Source organism: Amblyomma mixtum, chromosome 5, assembly GCF_055824585.1.
Source record: "Amblyomma mixtum isolate Tamu chromosome 5, ASM5582458v1, whole genome shotgun sequence".
NCBI lineage: Eukaryota > Metazoa > Arthropoda > Arachnida > Ixodida > Ixodidae > Amblyomma > Amblyomma mixtum.
Genome location: NC_143016.1, coordinates 136,709,436 through 136,725,274, shown reverse-complemented (window position 1 = coordinate 136,725,274; position 15,839 = coordinate 136,709,436).

The following is a 15,839-nucleotide window of genomic DNA, read 5'->3' as shown; positions in this document are numbered from 1 at the left end:
GGGGGGGTGCTCATGGAATGCGAACATACAAAGGCATGAAAACCTTCCACGCCTCAAAATACTGTTTTCTCTTCAGTACCCATAAAGGATGCTTTATGACGTGGTAACGCCAGCGAAGACTAATTATGTGGTCCAGTTATTATTTTCGTACACCCTTGAGGAAAAGAATCCTGGCAAATACAGTGCGGGATTTCAAAAAAGTTACGCCCTGCAATGAAAACGTGGGACATTGAACGATAGCTTGTTTCATGTAAGGGCAGCAGGTCGTTCTTCAGTAAGCGGGAAAGAACGACCTTCGCTAGACACTACTATTTAATTGCGCTGTTACGCATACTTCATACTTGCGTGACGGAGACAACAATTTACGCCTGCGAAGTAGCGTAGCTTGACTGCATTTATTGCAGTGTCCGATGCAATCTCTGGAATTTTCAGTTTTTGGCATTTTTTTATACCGAGCCGGCATTTGCACTGCTAGCTAGCCTTCTTGTGTGTAAACGAGCGCGTGAATTCAATGGGCGCCTGAACATGCGTCGCGGTTAGCTCAACCCGGCTTGCACTGAATGTCGATATCGGCGATCTCTAGGCTGTACGTCCCACATTCCTAAAAAGCATTATCCGCTGTACATGACATGGTGCTGTGATATTAAAGTTTGTGCTCAGTGCTTTTAAATCACCGAACTACTGCATCACTTGACTTTCTCTGAATATGTGTTCGCAGTGTCACTATGAGCATTATGAACGTTTTTGCTAGCCAGACCGTAGGACTACGCGGATGATGGGAGAGTGTGACTGCTAAACCGTAAAGGAGAGTATTTGACGGCTTTGACACAGCTGTCCCGCCAACTACTGTGCGCTCGAGTGATTCTGTTGAAAGATCAGGCTATCCGCAAGCCAACGCGAGACTGCAGACCGACTTTTCTTCGAGAAATTTGTGATCACAGACAAGAGAAAGGGAAGAGCTGCGTCAGCACCCTGGATTTAGGAAGCTTCAGTTTGTGAATGCGCGGTTCTTTTATTGTCGTCACGTAAAAGTATTCCATTGTGGAAATGAACAATACAATGGCTAGATCACAAGGAAACTCAAGGAGACTAGGAATGAAGAGACAAGAAGTGCTGGGTCACCTATTTGGCGGCGCCAATTGCAGACATCGGCTATAATGGACGGACGGACAGGCGGTCATCGGCTGGCAGCGGAGCCATCACGGCAATAGCTTCTTCTCAGTGCAGCAGAACTAACGCCCTACGCGGTATTTGCTGTCACGCTCTCAACTGCACCTAGTAAGGAATGGGCCGCACATGGGTGCGGCCCATTGTGTATGTGTGCGTGTGTTGTGCGTGTCTGCGTGCGAGTGTTGTGTGTGTGTATGTGTGTGTGTGTGTGTCTGCGTGCGTGTGTTGTGTGTGTTGTGTGTGTGTGTGTGTGTGTGTGTGTGTGTGTGTGTGTGTGTGTGTGTGTGTGTGTGTGTGTGTGTGTGTGTGTGTGTGTGTGTGTGTGTGTGTGTGTGTGTGTGTGTGTGCGCGCGCGCGCGCGCGCGCGCGTTTCTGCGTGTGTACGTGTGAGCCTGCATGCCTGCGTGTGTGAGTGCGTGCCTGCTTGTGTACGCGCGCGTGCGGAGGGGGGAGCTATTATGCCAGATAAATGTGCCTGCGTATGTAAACTGTAATTACAATCGACTGATAGCATACGGTGCTTGTAAATAATGTGTAACGCATTTCTTGGTTTTGCAAATACCTGTTTTCTTCGAAATTTCTTGGTTTTGCAAATACCTGTTTTCTTCGAAACCGCTGTACAGCCAACCTCTACGGTTGTGGGACCCCTGAAAAGGTGTGTGGAGAATTTGTTTCCTACTTCCCTCCTTAAAGTAAAATAAAACTAATTGAATTGAATTATTATGGGTACACATTCAAAATTAAGTAACAAATGTCATATTCTTCTCCAGACTGCCGTCGCGGTGGCTCAGTGGTTATGGTGCTCGGCTGCTAACCCGAAAGACGCGGGTTCGATCCCGGCCGTGTCGGTTGAATTTCTTTGGAGGAGAAATTCTAGAGGCCCATGTACTGTGCAATGTCAGTGCATGTTAAAGAACCCCAGGTGGTCGAAATTTCCGGAGCCCTCCACTACGGCGTCTCTCATAGCCTTAGTCGCTTTGGGACGTTAAACCTCCTAAACCAAACCATCTTCTCCAGACTCACCAACTACTCGCTCCCTTCATGAAACGATTGCGCGTTCTTGGCAGTATCGATATCACTTGCATAAGCGTAATCTTGCAGTTTTCATACAGCCTGTACTAATTAAGCGAGGGATGGTACATTGGCTGCACTGACAACTTGTTTATTTCTGTGGATCTTTAGTCATTTGGTCACGGAAAATGCGCACTAAAAAATATCAGCTCTCAAGGTTGAAACTTGGATCTGCCAATCGTGCAAATCCAATTCAAGCAACCATCTTCGCTCAGATCGGAGTAAACACAAGCAACACAGGTAATCAGCCCAATATTGGAGATGACTGGTTTCAGTCTGGCTCTTTGTAGTACGGGCCTTTACCAATACATCTCCAATACTGAGACGGCGCAAAACATCAGCATGACTGCTGCCAAAGCAGCAACACACGGCAGTTATTCGCTATAGATTTTCACTGCCAAATGCACAAGCCGCTCGACCGCTCAAATTGTCTCCGGTTTCCGCGGATATGCACGTAAAGAGGCGGCGGAGGAGCGCAGACCAAATTGTTTTTCCGGTGGGACAAGAAGTTTGCAGACACTTGTCGCAGAAGTTTCTGATGCGTGTTGCTAGACGAAACAGAAGTGTTTCCAAAGAGTTTGTCTTGATGCGGTGTGACATGATCTTCAATATTGCGGAGACATTGTGTTGGCAAGCGGAGTTTGCAGACTCCCTCCGCAGTGTGAGTCGGCCTTTAGCGCAACATAAAAGAGCGTTCAACGGGGAGAGACGCAGGACAAAGTGCTTTGCCACGTGGGTCTCCCTAGTCTGCGTTGTTAGATGTAGCAGTAACTCGTTCGCAGGAGAACTCATCGCCAACTAGGCGAGCATGCAGGTAATGCGTACTCTTCCGCGGACCGCTTGGCGACGTGCACTCCCACGATGCTACGTTCGACGGCTGATTATGATGGCTCCTCACACACGAATCACTTAGCATCGCGTGTAATGATGCGCAGTGAACCGCGCATGACAGCGGCGCTCACTTTCCGTGCTCCGAGCAGAATCGCTTGGAGCTCGAGTTCCGGGTGAGTGCATAAAAAATCTTTTTTTTTTAGCGAAATGGAAGTGGCATGCCCTTCCGCTTCTAGCGCAGAGGTTTGTCGCAGGTAAGCTCTATCCGTGGCGAATTGGTCGGTGTGTATGCCGGTGTGTAGGACCCCTTGGCTCTGAAATTAGTGCTGCTGTCATCGGCCTATACGTTATGCCTCGGCTCAGGGGCTTGTTTAATTTTGAAAGCGACTGGAATAAAACGCTGCTTGGAGTAGCTGTTGTGTGCCACTTATTATCCTGCCTGTTTCAATGCGTCCATCTCACGGATAAACATCACTGCAGGTGTTACACGTCCCCTGAAATAACGCGTGCTTCGCCTTACAGCAATAGCAGTCTTAAATATTAAACGAATAAGGTTTTTGGTAATAGAACCGCGAGTGGTCAGGAAAAAGGCCTTAATTCCTGGCGGATAAAAGCATGGCCATGACCACGCAGGATGAAGGATTTTCGCAGCTGAAAAAAAACAGGCTTTTACAGCCTCCGTTCTCGTCAAGAGCTTGAACAAACTAAACTACATAAACTCTTACAATAATTTTGCCTCAGATGTTGTCGATTACTTCAAACGAAGAGAAGCCATGTTGCCTGCTTTTCAACTTATGCATGAGCCTGCGTCATATTTCATCATTAATTTCTAATGAAGATGAGTACACAGTTTAAACAAAAAAGCGTAAATAAACATTTACTTTCGTACAAACCATGCGCTACTCTGCGCATAGCATTATTTTTTCTAGGGTAATAAAAGAATGGGAGAATTTTTGGGCAAAAATAATGGAGAAAATGAATGGCATGTTGTGGGGTATTATACTACATGCCGCAGATTATAGAATGTGGCCTACTGGTGTCCATTTCTTTGTTTGCGTATTAGTGGACAGCATGTGGGGGCACTCTCTTTGACATTACAAGGCATCAGAACTCCGAATGGCAAGTATAGAGTTCCTCGATTTTTATTTCGTCTATAATTGTATAACGCAATAATGAAAAGAGGCACCGGTTGTTCAGACCATATAGCTACATTTTATTGAGTCCTAAGAAAAATAAGGTTCGTAACTTGGACTTAACGCCGTTTCTTGTGGACCGGGTGGCTGTCAGTCGTTTCCTGTTCCCAGTTGTTTCCCATTGGTAAAAGAGGCAATTGCTTTAAGAATGCTGTCACTGTGGAGCTGCGGAGTGTATGCGCGTTCACTTTCAGTATTCTGCCTGCATCCCATAGGGGCGACTATTTCTGATGCCCATGCTTGATCCTAAAGGCGGCGTTGATATTTTTTGTTCTGGAGGCGCTTGCTATATATGACCCTCGAAGGATTGGTGCTGTATTACTGTCACCTCTTTTTTTTTTGTGAGCCACAAATAGCATTTAAGTCCATGGGAATTTCAGTTATGCCTATTTTTACGCTGCGACTTTGTGAAATAGCATATCGGACTTAGCCTAGTGAAGCGAAACTTCTGTGAGCATTCATTGCCTAATATCTCATTATTCTGATAATTTAATCCATGAGTTAAAGTTAAATTCCTGAGCTCTTACCAACGCCTTCTTGCTGAGGGTAGTAAGAATGGAAGAGTCAAATCATAGCACACTTTTAACTGTATAATCACCTTCACTACGATGATTTTTTTTACTTCGCGTGTTTCACTTTTGCTTGAGACGTGTTTTCACCAATGCCTATGCCTAAGCAATATAATAATGAGTCAGAAAAGATATTGTGGTGATATGCCAAAAAGCACCCCAGAATACGTTCACCCTAGTGACAGTGTTCGAAACTTAAAATTTCATCTCGAATTGGCCCATGAATTGAGGGTCGTAGCCCTTAGACATTTGCTCTTGAACCATATTTTATGAGGATCCATAATTAATTTTTCATTTACCTTGGCGTGACGTCAGTGTGGCGGTATCATCAGACGTAAGCAGGAACCTGCCAATCAAAGAAATCACAAGTTGTGGGTCCCCAAGCGCTACCGCGACACACACCGGCTCACCATTCGCTACGATATGTAGACAACGTTGAGGAGTAGCCGCCGACAAGCCAGTGGTCCGATCCCTTCTCGCGACGCTAAATTCCGCGGCTCTATTATCAGAAAACAGTGACCAATGCCAGGGGACCAAATGGATCCAGAATGGAGAAATAGTAATAGACCAATAGGTATTGCGCCTCCTTAGTGCTCTGGTACCTGCATCCTACAAAAGTTTATGCTTGCACATAGGCACACCGAAACTACTCTCAGGGGCGCCCGCATTACTCTAACACGTCAGCAGCAAAGGCGAACGGGATCGCCGAGCAGGTGTGTTGGATCCATCTACATTCAAGCTCTGTGGAGAAGTTCTCTCTATAGGCTAAGTGCATCCTCGAAAAAGCTTTATGCATGCACATCACGGTTTACACTCGGTTTCAACATACCGACCATGGCTCCCAACCACTCTACAGGCTCGGCCCTTGCTTTGAAACAAGGCCATGACCCAGCAGCACCATTACAGTTGCGCATGAAGAATGCTGGATGCTCCATTTCTTTCTCATTTTTGTTTTCCTTTATTTTGCGCTGATGCATAAGGGATGTGGAAATAGGTCAAATACGAGGACTGCCGTTTTAACATATGTAAGCTTCGGTGAAACGCTAGATCACAAGCACGTTCTCTCCTTCGCCCCATGAAACCTTTTAGGAGCGATAGAATAACAGAGAGACAATGAAGACCACGAAGTACTCTGGAAGTACGGATTCTAAAAAAATCTGCCTATTTCGACGAATATGGACAAAACATGCATGTTCGTTGTTGTATTGTTTGTAAGTATGCGCAGCCTGCTTACCATAATGTGCCTCGTAGTAAACGTGCTTAGAGTATTGATGCCCAACTATCCTTAACGTCACCAACACGCGCCATCTGTTTGCAGTTGGTGGTCAAGAATGCTTTACTAAATGGTGATAATTTTCGTTGCAAGAGAGAGAAAGTTTCTTATTTTGTGCTCGCTATGCTTCACAAACCATTACTACTTGCTGAAAATCTGGTTTATAAAACGGTTCGGGAGCGCAGCCGACTAGTTCCGAACGACACAAAAAATCGGTAATATTCACGCGAACATCAAAATAAACGAATGGGATACCTCCTCTAATGGTACTCCTCTAGTGGTATATCCACCGCGAAGTGCATCATTTATTGACGACTTGAAAGCGATGCGCTGTTTGTTCTTAACTTACTCTCTGAAGCCAAAAAACTATTGTGTATTGTATTCGCCGATATGTAATCCACCGCATTTCACTATTCCTCTGATCACATTGTGCCATCAACCTGCTAATATTTAAAGGGGGCTTAAAAATCATAAGCTGGGAACCAGCCGCTTTTACATAGGCCACCTGGATTTGTTTGTTAGTGGACCCACATGAATGAATGAATGAATGAATGAATGAATGAATGAATGAATGAATGAATGAATGAATGAATGAATGAATGAATGAATGAATGAATGAATGAATGAATGCGCAGTGTTATCTTAGAAGATAAAGTGCGACGAACGTTCTTTGCGGTGGCATCGAGACTTTTTTTTCTCACGCATTACCTTCGCTATCTTCCTCCCTGCGGGGCGCAGCTTCCAGCAGTAAATGCATTATGAAATTCAGATCCTTAGAATGGGCACGTGTGCTTTTTTTATCTGAAGAACATAATGACAGAAGGACATTCTTATCAATAAAGATGCAAGAATGCCAGTAAGCACGCTTAAAAGTCATCAGCTACGCAGTAGTGAAGTACGCACACAAAAGTTCGAGTGTAAAGAGAAATGCAGTGCTGGGATCCCAGAACTGAAAATAAAGAATAATGATAATTCCCTGCCCGCACTGAAAAAGCCACAGCGGGCTTAATACAAAGTAGCAATGAAAATTATGCCAGAGGGGCGCATGTGCCAATAGAGAATTTTCATAGCATAAATATTGCAGTCTGCAGCGGCAGATAGTAAGAAAAGAAAAAAATGATCTTTTAAGATATATAATCTGCTTCCCGTACACAAGAAAGTACGGTATGATTGCTTCTGGAATAGAAGTGTTCCCTACCGCTATCTCAGACATTACTTGCTCAATAAAAAAGTGGCAGAGGTAAAACACTGCTGGGCGAGGCGAGACACCTTAAATTTCAAGGCTGGTGGAGCTTAGGTTGCGTCCAAGTTACCTGAAGCATCGCAGTGAATATTACTTTCCATTTAAAGCATAGCAGCTAATTTTCATACGCATTTTGTTTTTCACGCCACGGCCACCATGGAGGTTTTGTACGAAGTTCTCTGGTTTACGTATAGTGTCAATGGCATCTTCAAAAATGAACTGCCTTCCGGGAGCTCAGATGCATAAATGGGATCTCGGTGTGAAAGTCCTCGAAATAAGCTAGACACTCTTTAAGTTCGTACTAAGCAACGGCTTTTGTTAGTCGCGACATTCTCCGCCAAAATAAAGCAATGACAACAAATGACGCAAAATAAAGTAGTAAATTTTTACCTTTGAGTAGACTTTTCTTCTCCTGTGAGAACAAAATATAGGAATATTTCATGACTGGTAGTCAAGTGGCCCTTAGATTCAGTTTGCGGCTTTATGACCTTTTCTTATTCTGCATTGATGTGAACATTCCTTCTATGTCTCATTCAAGTATGCTAATTTTCAATTTTCTACCTCTGTAAACTTGTACAGAACCGCGGAGTAAATTGCCTTGCGTGTTTGGAAACATTCTCTCACCTGGGTCCGCAATAATATAGAAAGAAGCAGCGCAAAAGAAGCGTCTAACTGCACTCACATTCCCAAGGGAAGGAGAGTAATAAAATGGCCACTTGAATCTTTCATACCGACGGGTTCGGCAATAACGTCGTTTTTGGAAGCGCTGCAGTCAACACGGACATAAAGAGAGGCAGACATGGAAGACTTCTGCTTCCATCTGGTTTATTCATGGAAAACAGCACGTGGTTTATGTGAATCCTCAAGCGCAGAAATGTTAACAGCAGCAAGCGTATACGAGGGGGGACCCAAAAGAAACCGGATTTTTCGTATAAAAACTTTATTTATTAACTCTTGCACAAAATTCCTTCAGTCACCTTCAAAGTACTCTCCATGAAATGCGATGCACTTATCAAGTCTTTTTTCCCACTGTTTGAAGCATCTCTGGAACTCTTCAACTTTGATATCGTCCGGTGCCCTCTGCGAAGCTGTTTGTACGGCCACCACATCACCAAAACGCTTCCCTTCTAGACTTTTCTTCATTCTCGGAAAGAGAAAAAGTCGCACGGGGCTAGGTCTGGTGAATATGGAGGGTGGGGAACGACAGTCCATCCCCGATAGGCCAAATAGTGGGTCACTCGTAAGGCAGTGTGTGCGGGGGCGTTGTCGTGATGAAGGAACAAGTCACCTGATCGCCAACGTTCCTTGCGTTTCCTCCGCACATCCTCTCGCAGACGTTTTAAAACTTCCAAATAAAAGTGCTTGTTAACAGTCTGGCCAGGGGAACACTTCCTGGTGCAAAATTCCACGAACATCACAAAAGACAATGATCATTGTCTTCACATTCGACTTCAACTGCCTTGCTTTTTTTTGGTCTCGGGGAGTTCGGAGACTTCCACTGGCTTAACGCTTGCTTAGTTTCTGGATCATACCACTAACACCAACTCTCATCCCCTGTAATTACTTTGGTGAAGAAGTTTGGATCACTTTCCATCTCTTTTTTTTAATCTCTACTCAAATTTAATCGAATGTTCTTTTGATCCTGTGTGAGAATGCGAGGAAGAAATTTATCGAAAACACGTCTGATTTGCAACTGCTCAGTCAAAATTCGCTGACAGGAGCTCCAGCTCACCCCTGTCTGTTCTGAAATTTGGTCGATCGTGAAAAGACCATCTTTGTTCCTTTTCGGCGGATTTTTTCAACGCTTTCATAGTTTCGAGACGTTGAAGGATGCCCAGAACGAGCATGGTCTTCGACACTCATCTCACAACGTTTGAAGCGCCCAAACCACTCGGAAACTTGTGTGCGGCTCATAGCACCCTCTTTAAAAGTCTTTTGCAACATTTGGTAAGCTTCCGTTGCCGATTTTTCAAGCAGGAAACAAAACTTCAAACACACTCTCTGTTCTTTTAAATTTGCCATAAAGATTTCGCAGGCGGAACAAAGTAACTGCAAGCGAAACACAACACTACGCTCAAATGTTTGCCTACAAATTTATGTCATGCAAAAAACAGCGCGAACAAACGGGGACGAGACGAAGAATACACAGCGCTTGTTCCTGTGTATTCTTTGTCTCGTCCCCGTTTGTTCGCGCTGTTTTTTGCATAATGTATCACCAACTCGTCCGCTTAACTATCCTGTTAAATTTATGTCGTCTGAACAGCTGTTTCATGAAGGTCTCTGCTAACCCCATCTAGCGGTAGAACTCTCTACTACGTCTACGAATGGTAGCGCGCTCTCAGTTCGGTTTCTTTTGGGTCCCCCCTCGTATGTGAAAGATCGCTAAGTCATACTAAGAAAGGGAAGGCGTTTTCTATAAAAAAAATTTCACGGCAACCTGACGCAGTTGCTTCTAAGTGATGAGAATCCGGTCGTTCACCAGCTGTGCAAGCTCCGCAAGAATGTAAGGTATTCGGCTGGGGCCTTCCCGGCCTTTCACTTCAGAAAGTGCCGCTGTTGTGTTGCGCTTCTAAATCAATGCCGTATGATTACAAGAACTCGAGATCAATTAACTCGATAGATCTTTGAAGCGCAATAAATAGCATCACTTGCTAGTAGCTGCCTCAGTTCACCGCCAATTTCATCATACAAATAAAAGACTTGCGTTTCACAGAACGTTTTGGTAATGATTAACATGCATTCTTGCTGCTGCTCTCGTTCCTGAGCTATAGGATTTGCATAAAGCGCAAGCGGTTTCACTGAAATAATTTGTTGGAACATCTATTCATTCCTCTGTGGTTCTCTCTGTCTCCGTGTATTGCAGCGCTTCCAAAAGCACACATTGGAATTCACTGCGCGATCCGTCAGCCTCATGGAATAATCTTCACTTTGAAAAGTGGGCAATTTTTTCGGGACATTCCGGAAGCACAAGCAAGGAGTTAGAAGGGAACAGCTGCGCTTATAAGAAATGCAGCTTTTTCAAGTCTTGGTCTGCTTTCAGAAATCAATGAAAATCGAAAAGGAAGTGAGAGGAAGGAAGATGAAATGGCGTGTAAAAACAGCGATCACGCATCCCTGAATACTAGTAGATTTTGAGCGGTTCACCTATTTCGGTTCCGTTATTACATACTACATGTCGTCAACCCATCAACAAAATGCGTGCCCTACTGACTGTATTGCAGTGGAAAGTGCAGCAGGAGAATTGCATAGTCTAAAAAAACTGATTTTCGTTTCTTCGTGATATGAAATTTCTGCAAGGTTCAATGTCTCACTCGCGTGCATGTAGATTATTTCTTTAATGCAAAAATTGAATTTTTTGTAACACGCCCCATTTTAAACTTATGAGCAAAATGTAGCTCTCCTGTGTTAAACAAATAATAACAAAACAGGTTTAGTGAGTTGGACGCGGCTTAGATGGATTATTAGGGCTCACTTGGCGACAACGAATGACTTCCTAGCATTTTATATTTAGGTGGGCTATTGCCAATAAACATTAAAAATGGCCAGTAGACCTCAAAACTTTTAAAACATTTAATTCTACTAGGTGCGTTGCTACCTTCCTGTCACAGTATGCTAAAAACAAGTCGGCAGGAGCCGGAGTTAAGCAGGGACCTATGCAGACGCCATGTTTCGCTCAATGCACGTCATTATTCCATTCAGCGTACGCTGAGTTTTGCTAAAAATGTAATACTTCTGCGCACCCTGCCACTCACACACTTTCGGCATTCTGAGACGCTACAGACTCAAATAATCGATGCTTTCTTCCATACAAGCAGGAATCTGGTCTAGTGTCTGTCCTTTGCATGTAGTCTTGCGCTAGTATTATGTCGCAGTCTGTTTACTCCTACAGGACACCCCACTTTGTGGGAGTCAGATGGGGTGTTCTCTAAGGTAATCATATCAGAATATTATTACTATGTGATTTTAGTATAAGGCAGGCGCTTCCACTGGAATATACTTCCATACGCCATCAGAAGCCAAATGTGCCTCCGTACGACGTGTCTGAGCGTGCCTTTAGAGGATGTATTTACTCCTTTATACTTAGGCCTGCTCTAAGTAAAATTAAAGGAGATTTTATTCGTTCCACGACATACAAGCTTCAGAGGAAACGCAATGAAGAAAAACTGCGGTACACAACTCGTTTCCGTAACCGGCAGTGATAAAGAAACGACGTATTTTTTTTAGGAATAATATTTTTGTTAGAATTATCTGTATAACAGCACACACACAGTAGTGTCTTAATTTAATACTGACTTATCAAATCTTTCAAATCAAACCTGCATTAGACAGATGGGATGCGCACAAGGAACAATCACAACAAAGAAGACGAGACAGGCTCAATGTCTCCAAACTAGGTTACACTTAACTTTGTACAGGCAATAGAGGCACAAATGGAACCCGTTCAGATACTAAAGAACCTATTTCAAGCCGGTGCTATTCCTAGGTTTCGTGCTGTTAGTTTAGTGCAACGGAACATTTTCGGCTTCTTTCTGCTTTCTATTGTGTCACTGTGGGCCAACCGTTTGTACCGCAGTGCCACTGCAAAAATGCACACCTGTAAATAATGATGAGCTATCTTCCACTCTCCCACCGTGTGTCGGCACGAACTCTCTATGCGCTTCATTCGCCAGGCTTTATTGTGAAACAAACGAGAACACAAACTAAAATGTATTCGCTGATATTCTGCTTGGCACTACCTCCCAACGTATGCAAGCCCACTGGGGTAGTTGGGCCTGTGCGTTCTATAGCGTAAGGACTTTCGAACAGCGGCGGATGCTTCTCGGTTTGACAGTTTCCGCGAGGAGCACCGACGTCCTTTCCTCATTGCCCGGAAGTTTTCATAGACTGCTGTCACAATTCAAAAGTTCGAATGCTTTACGATTAGTATTTTTTTGCACCTCTTCCTCCATGCCCTGCAATAAAACAGACGCAGCTTGGAGAGTTATTGTCAAACTTCGTCTCCAAACTTATTCATGCGGGCGTCCGGTACACATGGGATAAACTGCCCCACATGCAATCTTAAAACGCTTTAACTAGAACTAGAGCCCCGGAAAATGACAAGGGTACAAAAAGGACCTTTACGCGGCGTCCATGATGCTGCGCTTCATACCCCTGCCATTTTTCATTACGCAAATACTCGTGGAAGCATGTACCCCCCCCCCCCCCCTCCCTCCATTGTTTACGCTTCCTAGCCTTGAGAATGTTTTGTAAACTTATCGCTCGCCTGGAATAAAAGAAATGGCGTGCAAGAGATTTCATATATAAATTATGAGGAGATCGACATGGTTGCGTCATTTTGCCCGTGCTTGTGCACAATAAAGACTGCCCCGTAAAAACCAGCCCGGCTTAAACTTGCTCAGTCTTCTACGCTGAACTCATATGGGATGATTGACTTGACAGCTTTCGGTGCCGCTGAGTTATGTCTGATGGGTTGTATTACCGCTTTATTATTGTTATTATTATACTCTCCACTGCTCTTTAACCAGATGACATTCGGTGAAGACATTTTTTTTCTTACTATGTCTGCGCCTTCTCTTTCGGTATTTCGCCGGTATTTTTTTCAGTTTTTGTTAGACAGCGCACTTAATATTTTTTGGACGAATATTATTTCCTCCGAATGGAATACCTAATTTTTTCGGTGATAAAAATCTCATAATCCTGCACGCTCAAAATTTACTTACAGTACATCTTAACTTTTATGCTAACCTGAGTATTAGATGTAACAGTAATTAAAATACAAATGTTTCTTACTAATATTCTCCGCGACTGCTCAGTGGTTATTTCGCTCGGCTGCCGACCGAAAGACGCGGGTTCGATCCCGGCCTCTGCGGTCGAATTTCAATGGAGTCGAAATTCTATCGGCCGGTGTATTGTGCGATGTAGATGCACGTTAAAGACCCCCAGGCGGTGGAAATTTTCGGCCCCTTCACTACGGCGTCCCTCATAGCCTGACTCGCTTTGGGACGTTAAAGCTCCATAAACCATAAAACGTTTCTTACTTATTGGCAAAGCGCTGACAGCCCTTCTAACAGAAGGCAACGCTGTCGTCAATAAGGAACGTATCAAAAGTGAAATAATGCAACTATTATAAAAACGCAGGTGGAAGTTAGATTACAAAATGCAGATTGTCATATTATCGCTGAGTTGTTATCCAGGGTTGAGCGATATGCAGGTTGATGATAAAGGTGGAATCTGTTGCGGTAGCCAGAACATTAGTTTTCGCGACGCTTATGCTTAGCTTTGGGTGTTCTTACATGTAATGTAAAACCTTTCTTAACTGATTAACTAACCTAAGCTTGTGGTGCCAGTGACCAGCGCTACGCTAGTAGACGACTTTTCGCGAATATTTAGAGCCTTTCAGACCGCAGAGGCATGTAAGTTCGCGAAGCAATATCCTGAAAACCCACAACCGCGTGATTTAATCGAAAGGTACATATTAAGCATGAAATGCTTTTAGCTCCCGTTGTCGGCAGTGTGGTGACGTCACGCCGAGACCGAGAGCCATCATCCGGGCACTGAAATCCACTCATCCGGGCACTGAATTCCAGTCATCCGGGCACTGAATTCCAGTCATCCGGGCACTGAAATCCACTCATCCGGGCACTGAATTCCAGTCATCCGGGCACTGAATTCCAGTCATCCGGGCACTGAAATCCACTCATCCGGGCACTGAATTCCAGTCATCCGGGCACTGAAATCCACTCATCCGGGCACTGAATTCCAGTCATCCGGGCTCTAAAACGAGAACATCCGGGCACCGTACGAGACTTAACGAGATTTAACGAGACTCTCTAAGCCCTCCTACGCGACCGGCATGCAAGCGCCGGTCGGTCTCCAAACGAGACAAAAAATAACTGCTGCCAGTGCCTTCTCAATGTTTATCAAGATATCAGTGGAGCTGTGGGTTTGATAATGCACGGAATTATAATTCCGATTTCTAAAAAAAGCACATAAATGCCATGTTACACTTCGTTGTCATACGTGATCCGGGGGAGAAGCGCTGCGTTCAAAGGGCAAGGCATCGCGCCGAAAGGGTGGTGGCGTTCCTCCCTTCCTTTACGGTGCGGTTGCGGTGTCCACCGAGATGGCAGAGAATTACTGCGCCATTTCCTTTCCTCAAAAAAACCTTGCGTTCAAATGGCAAGGCATCGCGCTGAACGGGTGGTGGCGTTCCTCCCTTCCTGTACGGTGCGGTTCGGGTGTCCACCGAGATGACATTAGGCCCGTAAACATTTCATGCTTGCTCTACTCTCGTTTACGGGAGATGCAGAGTTTTTTTTCAAAACTTCCCTACCTTCCGCGCTTGGTTAAACTGCGCATTTGACATAGCCAGCTAGCTTTGGCGTGCATGACAGTGGTACTGATCTTTTTTGGTTCAAACTGAATTTCGAGAATTCAAATCGGTCCTCTCATACCGTTTTTGCGGGGCGTTTAAACCTAAACTTCCATCTGCCATCTGTATGGCTGCCAAGATAGACTTAAATGAATCCAGTCAACAGTTCCTCTCAGGTTATATGTTTGGAAGTCGAAATGAGGCCGACAAGATATTTGAATGTTCATGTCAAGTGCCTAGCTAGTGATAAATGGTGTATAGTCGGCACCGTCATTAGCGCAAAATAATTAGCGCGCGCATTTTATGCTGGTACTTTCAAGTAATTTACGTTACCAGTGAGCTCAAAGTTCACTTACTCAGGGGTACCGTTAAAAATCAAATGTCAAGGGTTTGATAAGAAATATATTGCCTAATCGTCTTGTGCTGAATAGCTTGCACCGTAGAGAACTTTGCTCCTGATGCGCGATTTGGCGAACTTATATCGATGCCGCCGCGGTGGCTCAGCGGTTATGGTGCTCGGCTGCTGACCCGGGTTCGATCCCGGCCGCGGCGGCTAGAATTTCTTTGGAGGAGAAATTCTAGAGGCCCGTGTACTGTGCGATGTCAGTGCACGTTAAAGAACCCCAGGTGGTCGAAATTACCGGAGCCCTCCACTACGGCGTCTCTCATAGCCTTAGTCGCTTTGGGACGTTAAACCCCATAAACCAACCAACCAACTTATATCGATGCTCAGGGATAACGTCGACCGAAACGATAGCGATGCAGTTAGGAGTGGCTTGTAACCACAAATATTGTCAATATGACGATCAGCATAACGGGCCATAAAGACAAGAACAAATGCGTGTATATGCCATAACACGGCATTTGAAATATGCTTGCAGCCGCTATGCTTCCATTACCTGTCAGGTACAGGAAGATTAGTCACCTCCACGCCCAATAAGTGCAATATTACACCTTATATACAGCGTCATGATGACGTGAAGCTTGCGTCTTGAATTTCCCCTAAGTCGCCAGTTCTGAAGCGCTCCACTGCGCTTTATTTCCTCGTTTTACTTCGCGCCAGAAGGCTGCTGTGGCAAGGCAATATTGGTCTGTTAAGCTGAGATTTTCACGGTAT